Here is a 10,623-nt window from a genome sequence, read left to right as displayed (position 1 = left end):
CGGTTAGATGAGGGGGAGAAGAATCTGGGTGCGTTGAAGCAAGTATGTGACGCTGTGAAAGAAAAAGCCAGTAATTTGGAGGTACGAATAATTGCAATAGAGAGTGATATTACAGAACGTAGGGACATGTTGCCAGATGAGCGAATCAAAGAGGTAGTGGTCAGAATGAATACGATTAGTGCAGATGTAGGAAAGATCAGTATAAGAGGCGAGACAGGCTCTGACAGTACGCAGCGAGAGGTTTATGCCAACCAGGGGGAGATACAATCACTATTACAACTTAAAGAGGTGCAATTAGAAATAAGTAGGAAACATAGGGAAGAACTAGCACAGTTGCAATTAGCGTGCAGTAGCGAAGGTGACACACCACCAGGTAGATTGCAGAGGGAGAGTGAGATAAATTCAAAAAACGAAAATAGGCAGAAAGAGGAAGACGAACTCAGAGAGTTAGAAGAACGGTTGTGTCGGATAAAACAGGTGGCAAACCCAACTGGGTATAGTCCAAGGCTGTCTCAATTTCAAGATTCATTACCTTCATCGTGGGGACTGCTCCTCAAAATGAAGATTGAGTGTAACCATTTGAGGGACGAGGCTAGAGCGAAAATGCAGGAAGTTATTAAAGACTGTAGTAGTTACAAGATATTTTGTGACAAGTTTTTAAATGAATTCTGGTCGAAAAGTAAGCAGGGCCAGGTTAAGCAAAGCATATTGATGATGCCAAATTGTAACGAAGGTGGTATAAGAGATCCAGTGTCGTGCTATCAGGAAATGCTGAGACGAAATAGGTATTTGGATGTGCCATACGAAACTGGGGAGCTCATTAGGATCTGTATAACGAAGTGAGATTGCGTAGAGATATAGTGATAGCAGGCAGAGGCTTAGACGATTCCACGTCATTTCAGCACTTGTTACAGGAACTGGGTAATGAGAGCAATATTGTGAACGACGATACGACTCATAGGTCAGACAGAGTCGAGGATAGGAACGGCAGAAACTATCAGAATGACAGGAGAGCATGGAATCCTGGCATTTCATTCTTGTCATAATGGATTGAAGAATAGGAGAAACTAATCCAACATATCAGCCCTTAGCATCTTGCCTTAAAACACATGCCGCTGGCATTGAAAATTGTCTATGTAGCAGACATACTCTACTGATATGTAGGAATGCAAATACCATACTTGTGATCAGAGAATAAAACACCAGTAATGGGATCTGTTAGGCTGGTCTCTCAGAGCAAAAATTTGCAAATTTTTATTTCAAACAGTAAAGTAAAAGGTCTGTTTCCTCAAAGAAACCAGTTGCTAAAATGTTATGTAATAATGCCAATGAGTCCAGTTTAATTAGTGCGATTTGACTATTGCAGGTACTTAACACGTAATGTAAAAAGTCAACATTGTCATCAGTATGGAATAGGGTACGTTTATACTGCTGTTACAGGTAACATCAGTAATGTGGTCGAAGTTTTTAAATTAGATGCCATCTGATATATAGTATGTCATTGTCGTGGTGACAGTTATAATGAAGTGCTGTGTATGGTTGTTCGGAATCTGGTGTTAGGGAAAGAGGCCATTAGCACCTAAGTTTCTAACACTTGGGCTGCACATTTCTCCCAGCTTGTATATTCTCTGCACACATTTAATTTTCATGTAAGCTCAGATTCCTAACTAGGAAATTCTTTACTGTGTATAGTGGACCATTCAGAGTGAGGCGGATTGTCCATGAAAATGCTGTACTGATTGAGACGATCAAGGGAAAACAATCGTGTGGGCTTCATCACATTTCTAACATCAAATTATGGAAAAGTTAAGGATAGATCAAAAGTAGGCAATTTATGGTAGATAGTCAGTGTATTTATTTGTGGTGTGTAACGTTGTGCAGGGTCAAATCGAACATAAGAATTTTCAGGTGGGATGTCAGGAAGTATGACGGAATAGACTGGTCGAATGATTCATGAACAGGAGTCGACAGAGTGGTGTATGTACGTATTTTTTGTCATATGAATAAGGATGAAGCAGAAACGACGTGATGATTAATGAGTGGATAAAGATGGTAGATAATGAGAGAAGCGACGTAATAAATAGTAGTTGATAAAGGTGATATTTAAGGAGAGAAGCGACGTGAAGCAGTGTGATTAATAAAGAGAGATTCGACGTGATGAAACAGTGGTAAATAAAGGTGAGTAGAATTAATAATGTGGAGATGTCTTAGATGTATGTTACAGAGAGGCCTGTGTATGCTGCAATCGAGATTGATGCCAATGGCGAAGGAAGACCAGGAAATGATGGAGTAATGGACGGATGGAGGGCCGAAATACGAACGAAGAGAGGAGGACAACTGCACAACGTGAAAGGACATAAAGGGAGTATGAGATCCAGATGGTGAACGTTGTGGAATACTGACGTAAGATGTAATATAAGTGTAAATCTAATTCTTACCATAACATTTGCAACGTGAAAAAAAAAGTAATTTTTGTTGTTGTTGTTGAAGCCTGGTGCCAGTATAACTATTCAATACGGTACCAAGAATGTGTACAGTTATTTTGCAGGATGAATAATTTGTGTATTTTTTGTTCTTAGATGAAATGTCGCAATTCTAAAGTGATATTTAGCAGGATGAATAGTCGCTAAAGTGAATGCAGAGGTAAGCCGATGGAGAGAGGTGGCAGAGTGAAAGGACGAATTCGGAGACTGGAATGATATCTCCGAAACAGCTTCATGTGTTATGTGGTTGAGTATAAGGGAGCAAAGGTATGGTATGTTGTCGTGAGTGTGGTGGTGTTAAGGTTAGCTGACTTCTAGACCTATTCTGTTAGTGTATTAATGGATTGAATGAGAAGGAAAATGTGATGTCTGGTGAGTGAGAGTCGTAGAGTACTGTGATCAATGCACACACTCCTGTAAAGAGGATGCTACCGCCCCATAACTAAAACATTATTGTGCTTTATTGTTTGATTTGGATGAACCTCGATGGCAGGTCAGGATCTGACATCATATGGATTGTTCATACATGTCCTAGAAATGTTGTTATATATAATAAAGGTAAAATATATAAAGAGATACGAATTTCAGTCTGTCACAAGCACAAAGGTGCATTGTATGTTGTATTAATAGAGTCATCAGTTTCTAAAATGTTTATTGTGTTAGGATGTTAAAGTAGTTTACTATTTAACAACATGTGGTAGGTAATTGTGAGCTGTGTAGATTATTTCTTATTTTTTTGGTAGAACACTTTTAAGGAGTATTAATTTCAGTCTGTCAGAAGCACAAAGGTTCATTGTATATTGTAGTTTTAGAATCAACAGTTTCTAACATTTTCCTGTGATAGGATGTTAGAGTAGTCTACTATTTGGTATTGTAATTATGAGCTGTACAGATTGTTTCTTATTCCTTTTTTTTTGTTTTTTTGACATGTTCATGGTTTGTATGAGGGACGACAGGTACAATCAACAGCACAAGTGTGGGCTGTATATAGAATAGAGGTAAATGTTGATGTTGTATGTGTAGAAAACTAGGGTGTATGATTTTATGTTTTTTTTAGAACAAAGATTCTTTTATTACCAATGTATCTAATAGATCATACATGTAATCAATGAGTATTTAAATACTGTAAGAATATCCTTTTGTCTGTAATGTTGCGAGATGTACAGAAGGGTCTGACTGATTGGGTGTTGTAGCGCTGAGGGGCTACACAGAACGTGCCCATACCACATAAGCCAAGCTGACGTCGGCATGGGAGAGGCAACAGAGCCGGTGCGCTCCCCACTCCACTGCCGGTCGAGGTACATTCCACGCGCCTACTACAGCAGGTCAACGGCCTGGGGCGACACGCACGTACCACTGGCCATTCATAAGTTCCGCTACCCTTACGACTGGGGAAAGTATCCTGCAGAGGCAACAGCAGGTGGTTTCTTCTGCTCAACGGCTCGCGCGGCGGCGCCACGGCAGAATGAACGACGCGCGGCAGAGTCCGGCGGGCATTTTTTACCAGCAACTATTAACTAGTACTGGACTGTGGAGCCGTGAAACAAGATGACTGCTCGTATGTCTCCATAAGGTGGAAAGTGAAGGACTGGTGTTTCCACGTTGTGAGTGGTGGAAAAGATTTTGTCTTTAGCAGACAGGACGATAGTTTTGTTTTGTCTTCACCACTGAACGGTGGGATCCATAAACTTTTGGCAGTGACTTGTTAAGTGTGCTTTGTGAATTGCATGTGGTACGCTTGGTATACTTAAAGAGGATCTGTATAACGAAGTTGCCAGTGAGATTGCGTAGAGATATAGTGATAGCAGGCAGAGGCTTAGACGATTCCACGTCATTTCAGCACCTGTTACAGGAACTGGGTAATGAGAGCAATATTGTGAACGACGATACGACTCATAGGTCAGACAGAGTCGAGGATAGGAACGGCAGAAACTATCAGAATGACAGGAGAGCATGGAATCCTGGCATTTCATTCTTGTCATAATGGATTGAAGAATAGGAGAAACTAATCCAACATATCAGCCCTTAGCATCTTGCCTTAAAACACATGCCGCTGGCACTGAAAATTGTCTATGTAGCAGACATACTCTACTGATATGTAGGAATGCAAATACCATACTTGTGATCAGAGAATAAAACACCAGTAATGGGATCTGTTAGGCTGGTCTCTCAGAGCAAAAATTTGCAAATTTTTATTTCAAACAGTAAAGTAAAAGGTCTGTTTCCTCAAAGAAACCAGTTGCTAAAATGTTATGTAATAATGCCAATGAGTCCAGTTTAATTAGTGCGATTTGACTATTGCAGGTACTTAACACGTAATGTAAAAAGTCAACATTGTCATCAGTATGGAATAGGGTACGTTTATACTGCTGTTACAGGTAACATCAGTAATGTGGTCGAAGTTTTTAAATTAGATGCCATCTGATATATAGTATGTCATTGTCGTGGTGACAGTTATAATGAAGTGCTGTGTATGGTTGTTCGGAATCTGGTGTTAGGGAAAGAGGCCATTAGCACCTAAGTTTCTAACACTTGGGCTGCACATTTCTCCCAGCTTGTATATTCTCTGCACACATTTAATTTTCATGTAAGCTCAGATTCCTAACTAGGAAATTCTTTACTGTGTATAGTGGACCATTCAGAGTGAGGCGGATTGTCCATGAAAATGCTGTACTGATTGAGACGATCAAGGGAAAACAATCGTGTGGGCTTCATCACATTTCTAACATCAAATTATGGAAAAGTTAAGGATAGATCAAAAGTAGGCAATTTATGGTAGATAGTCAGTGTATTTATTTGTGGTGTGTAACGTTGTGCAGGGTCAAATCGAACATAAGAATTTTCAGGTGGGATGTCAGGAAGTATGACGGAATAGACTGGTCGAATGATTCATGAACAGGAGTCGACAGAGTGGTGTATGTACGTATTTTTTGTCATATGAATAAGGATCAAGCAGAAACGACGTGATGATTAATGAGTGGATAAAGATGGTAGATAATGAGAGAAGCGACGTAATAAATAGTAGTTGATAAAGGTGATATTTAAGGAGAGAAGCGACGTGAAGCAGTGTGATTAATAAAGAGAGATTCGACGTGATGAAACAGTGGTAAATAAAGGTGAGTAGAATTAATAATGTGGAGATGTCTTAGATGTATGTTACAGAGAGGCCTGTGTATGCTGCAATCGAGATTGATGCCAATGGCGAAGGAAGACCAGGAAATGATGGAGTAATGGACGGATGGAGGGCCGAAATACGAACGAAGAGAGGAGGACAACTGCACAACGTGAAAGGACATAAAGGGAGTATGAGATCCAGATGGTGAACGTTGTGGAATACTGACGTAAGATGTAATATAAGTGTAAATCTAATTCTTACCATAACATTTGCAACGTGAAAAAAAAAGTAATTTTTGTTGTTGTTGTTGAAGCCTGGTGCCAGTATAACTATTCAATACGGTACCAAGAATGTGTACAGTTATTTTGCAGGATGAATAATTTGTGTATTTTTTGTTCTTAGATGAAATGTCGCAATTCTAAAGTGATATTTAGCAGGATGAATAGTCGCTAAAGTGAATGCAGAGGTAAGCCGATGGAGAGAGGTGGCAGAGTGAAAGGACGAATTCGGAGACTGGAATGATATCTCCGAAACAGCTTCATGTGTTATGTGGTTGAGTATAAGGGAGCAAAGGTATGGTATGTTGTCGTGAGTGTGGTGGTGTTAAGGTTAGCTGACTTCTAGACCTATTCTGTTAGTGTATTAATGGATTGAATGAGAAGGAAAATGTGATGTCTGGTGAGTGAGAGTCGTAGAGTACTGTGATCAATGCACACACTCCTGTAAAGAGGATGCTACCGCCCCATAACTAAAACATTATTGTGCTTTATTGTTTGATTTGGATGAACCTCGATGGCAGGTCAGGATCTGACATCATATGGATTGTTCATACATGTCCTAGAAATGTTGTTATATATAATAAAGGTAAAATATATAAAGAGATACGAATTTCAGTCTGTCACAAGCACAAAGGTGCATTGTATGTTGTATTAATAGAGTCATCAGTTTCTAAAATGTTTATTGTGTTAGGATGCTAAAGTAGTTTACTATTTAACAACATGTGGTAGGTAATTGTGAGCTGTGTAGATTATTTCTTATTTTTTTGGTAGAACACTTTTAAGGAGTATTAATTTCAGTCTGTCAGAAGCACAAAGGTTCATTGTATATTGTAGTTTTAGAATCAACAGTTTCTAACATTTTCCTGTGATAGGATGTTAGAGTAGTCTACTATTTGGTATTGTAATTATGAGCTGTACAGATTGTTTCTTATTCCTTTTTTTTGTTTTTTTGACATGTTCATGGTTTGTATGAGGGACGACAGGTACAATCAATAGCACAAGTGTGGGCTGTATATAGAATAGAGGTAAATGTTGATGTTGTATGTGTAGAAAACTAGGGTGTATGATTTTATGTTTTTTTTAGAACAAAGATTCTTTTATTACCAATGTATCTAATAGATCATACATGTAATCAATGAGTATTTAAATACTGTAAGAATATCCTTTTGTCTGTAATGTTGCGAGATGTACAGAAGGATCTGACTGATTGGGTGTTGTAGCGCTGAGGGGCTACACAGAACGCGCCCATACCACATAAGCCAAGCTGACGTCGGCATGGGAGAGGCAACAGAGCCGGTGCGCTCCCCACTCCACTGCCGGTCGAGGTACACACCACGCGCCTACTACAGCAGGTCAACGGCCTGGGGCGACACGCACGTACCACTGGCCATTCATAAGTTCCGCCACCCTTACGACTGGGGAAAGTATCCCGCAGAGGCAACAGCAGGTGGTTTCTTCTGCTCAACGGCTCGCGCGGCGGCGCCACGGCAGAATGAACGATGCGTGGCAGAGTCCGGCGGGCATTTTTTACCAGCAACTATTAACTAGTACTGGACTGTGGAGCCGTGAAACAAGATGACTGCTCGTATGTCTCCATAAGGTGGAAAGTGAAGGACTGGTGTTTCCACGTTGTGAGTGGTGGAAAAGATTTTGTCTTTAGCAGACAGGACGATAGTTTTGTTTTGTCTTCACCACTGAACGGTGGGATCCATAAACTTTTGGCAGTGACTTGTTAAGTGTGCTTTGTGAATTGCATGTGGTACGCTTGGTATACTTAAAGAGGACAGTTGTCGTTTGGTGACTAATTATTGTATGAACGCAAGAAACTAAAGTGGGACATTGACATTTGCATTTGTAGTAGGAGACATTTCTTTAATTGGTGCGGGAAAAAGTGCTGTTTGTTGGAACTGACGACTTTTAATTACAACATGAACTGAAAGGACAGAACCGTGGGTAATAGTAGTGGTAGAGCCGTTTCTGGACGACCAGATTCGTGTGGATGGTACTCTGAGAGTGACTATGACATTTGTGTTTAATGTGAGATACAGTTTACTGTTCAGTGCATGTTCAAAATGCCGATTTGAGTGACCTAAAGACTTTCGTCTGGGTAACCATGGGAGAGCTTTGACACCGAGACAGTGTTTCTAGGGAACCTGTCAGCAACTTTTTTGACCCCAAGAAAATCACAGAATGAAATGATTCCGTGTGACTCGCAAATAGGGAATAATGTATTTGTACTTGTAATTGTGTAAATTTTTTTTATATGTTTCATTCCTGAAGGGACAGCAAGTGTAACTGTATTTCATTAACATTTGTGTTTAGAATAGTTAGTGTTTTTTTTTGTTTTTGTTTGTTCTGGGTTACCAGTTCACGTAGCATGTTTATTGGAATATTTGGTACAATGATGCTTTAATTATTAGCCAGTGGCGTAATACTAACGTAGTGGCTCTTGTTGCATTGATCAATAAGGTTGTCACAGGGGACAAGAGTTTGCATTGTACAACAAATATCGGAATTAACTGATGCATTTTGATGTCGTGGACAGTAATGATCTTGTTGGTGTGTTGACTGAAGCCACTTATTTGCATTATCACAGTGGTGATATTTCACATTAAAGTGTAACGAAGGCTAGTCTAAATGCAAGTTCTTGTCGTCTAAATGTGTAACAACAGAGAAATGAGCAGTAGAGTAAGGTACGAGAGCTACTGGTGGATTCAAGCACTTATTGCAAACTATTTACTCCGTGTATTGATCAAAGTTGATGGACTGACTAGCTCAGCAGCAGGTATTTGTACTGGTGGACAAGGATAAGGTTAAACTCACAGTCGAGTAGTGGTGGCAATTGCTTAAGTGATGATAGTTAATGAGGTATGACATGATGTCTTAGATGAACTATATCACGTAACCAGTATGTAACTTGTGGTATATTTCATTGTTTTTCTTCTCAGTTTTATTTCTCTGTACGTTTGATGTATATTTTAGAGTAATGGTATGGAGCCTGACATTATACATGGAAGTAGGGTACGCAATTTTTTCTTTTGTTGATTTTGTTTTGTATTTAGACATTGCCGTGTAAAAGATTATTACAACACAATTTATGAATGTCGGATTACTTGTTCTGTGTTTGGATGGTGAGCCATTTAAAATTTCATGAGTACAATTAGTATTTTTCTTGTTTGTCATAGAATTAGTGAAGTTTGGATTACTCCTAAAAATAACGGAGATCCCGGTAACCAAGCAAATTTTTATCTCACCATTATTTTTTATTTGTATGATGTAATGTTTTATTTGTCATTTGGATTGATGTAAATTTGTATGTGTACGTTACTCCAGATTGTGGAGAGTACAATAATGCAACAACTGTGTCAATAATTTGGTAAAGTAACAGCATTTGGTCGTCTATTTGAGGTCACCAGGGGCTAAGGCCTCCTCCTGGTTATTTTGATGACTTGCTACGTTTGTTCTAATACAGCTTTCTTAAAAAAAATGTTCAGAACTACCCTCGCATTTCAAGGATAGTACCATGCCATTTTATTCTGCATGGGTAGCCGGTGGTGAAAGGGTACAGTACCGCCCGACATTGAAAATAGGTACAACATACTTCATTATTTTTGTCAGAACAACACATTTTTTTTGTAAAATAACTCAATTTCAATTAATATAGCGAAGCCGGATACCAGTGTAGGAAAGAATGACAATTTATTTATTTAATTGATCACATGTGCACTCCCACAAAATAAATCCCTACATCCAGTTTGGTGAGTCTGTCAAATGAATGAATGTATGATCATCTTTGAGATGATCCTTTGGCCACCTTTGGTGGGACCAAAGAGATGAAGTTTACCTGAGCTTTGAGCGCCTGAAATGTGGCTGACCAATACGGTAGCAAGGTGCTCCCCTACTTTGGCAGAGGTGCGAGAGGACCTGAAGAACGGCCATGTTTCAGCACTCTGCCGCTGGATCTTGTGCTGTTAAGACCTGTCTTAGTTGTGCTCCGTAAAGACAAAAGAGTGGAGACATGGTATGCATGTGGAATATTTAAGAGTAGTTTGAAATAATAATTTCTCTATTTCAGGAATTTTTGTGGGGAGAATTAAATGTCAGGCAGGTAATATTAATGGGATCGTAGTAATTTCGGATGTGACCAACGGTCACAATGAAACCACGTGTAGCAATAAGATGAAATACTTCCGTGTGCTTAAGTTAAGCTGAATTACTAGCGTGTGTACTATAAGTTGAAATATTTAAGAAATAGCGTGTGCAGGACTTGAAATTAGAGGTGAGTACTTCCACGTGGTGAGTACTGTGTGAGTCTCAATCTGTGTATGAGACAAAGGATAAAGAGAAGTACTCGTCCATGGTATCAGTTGAGGACTCGTGTGTGTAATGAATATGTTCTTAATATTACTTTGCGAGATATGTTTCCGTGTGACGCTTGATTCAAACTATAATACTCAGAGAGAGAAACAAGGTGAGTCAGCCGTCTATCCAGCAACGCCACTTGGCTTGCATTACACAGGAAGACGTGCATATATCTCCAGAGTTCATAGTAGGAAAGTAGAATTACGAAATGGGGCAGTGTCGTGTGAAACTTGGATAAATATTAATTGAAGTGGGAAAGCTGAAAGTGATAATGTTGTGACTATTCCCTGTGTTGTATTTCATGTTGCAGTGTGGTGTATGTCATGTAATTTAAGTATGTGTGGTTTGCATGGGAGAGTAGCAAGGTAGTTTCAGAGATAGTGGT

The sequence above is a fragment of the Schistocerca nitens genome, chromosome 6 (assembly GCF_023898315.1).
Source record: "Schistocerca nitens isolate TAMUIC-IGC-003100 chromosome 6, iqSchNite1.1, whole genome shotgun sequence".
Lineage (NCBI taxonomy): Eukaryota > Metazoa > Arthropoda > Insecta > Orthoptera > Acrididae > Schistocerca > Schistocerca nitens.
This window is presented reverse-complemented; position numbering follows the sequence as displayed.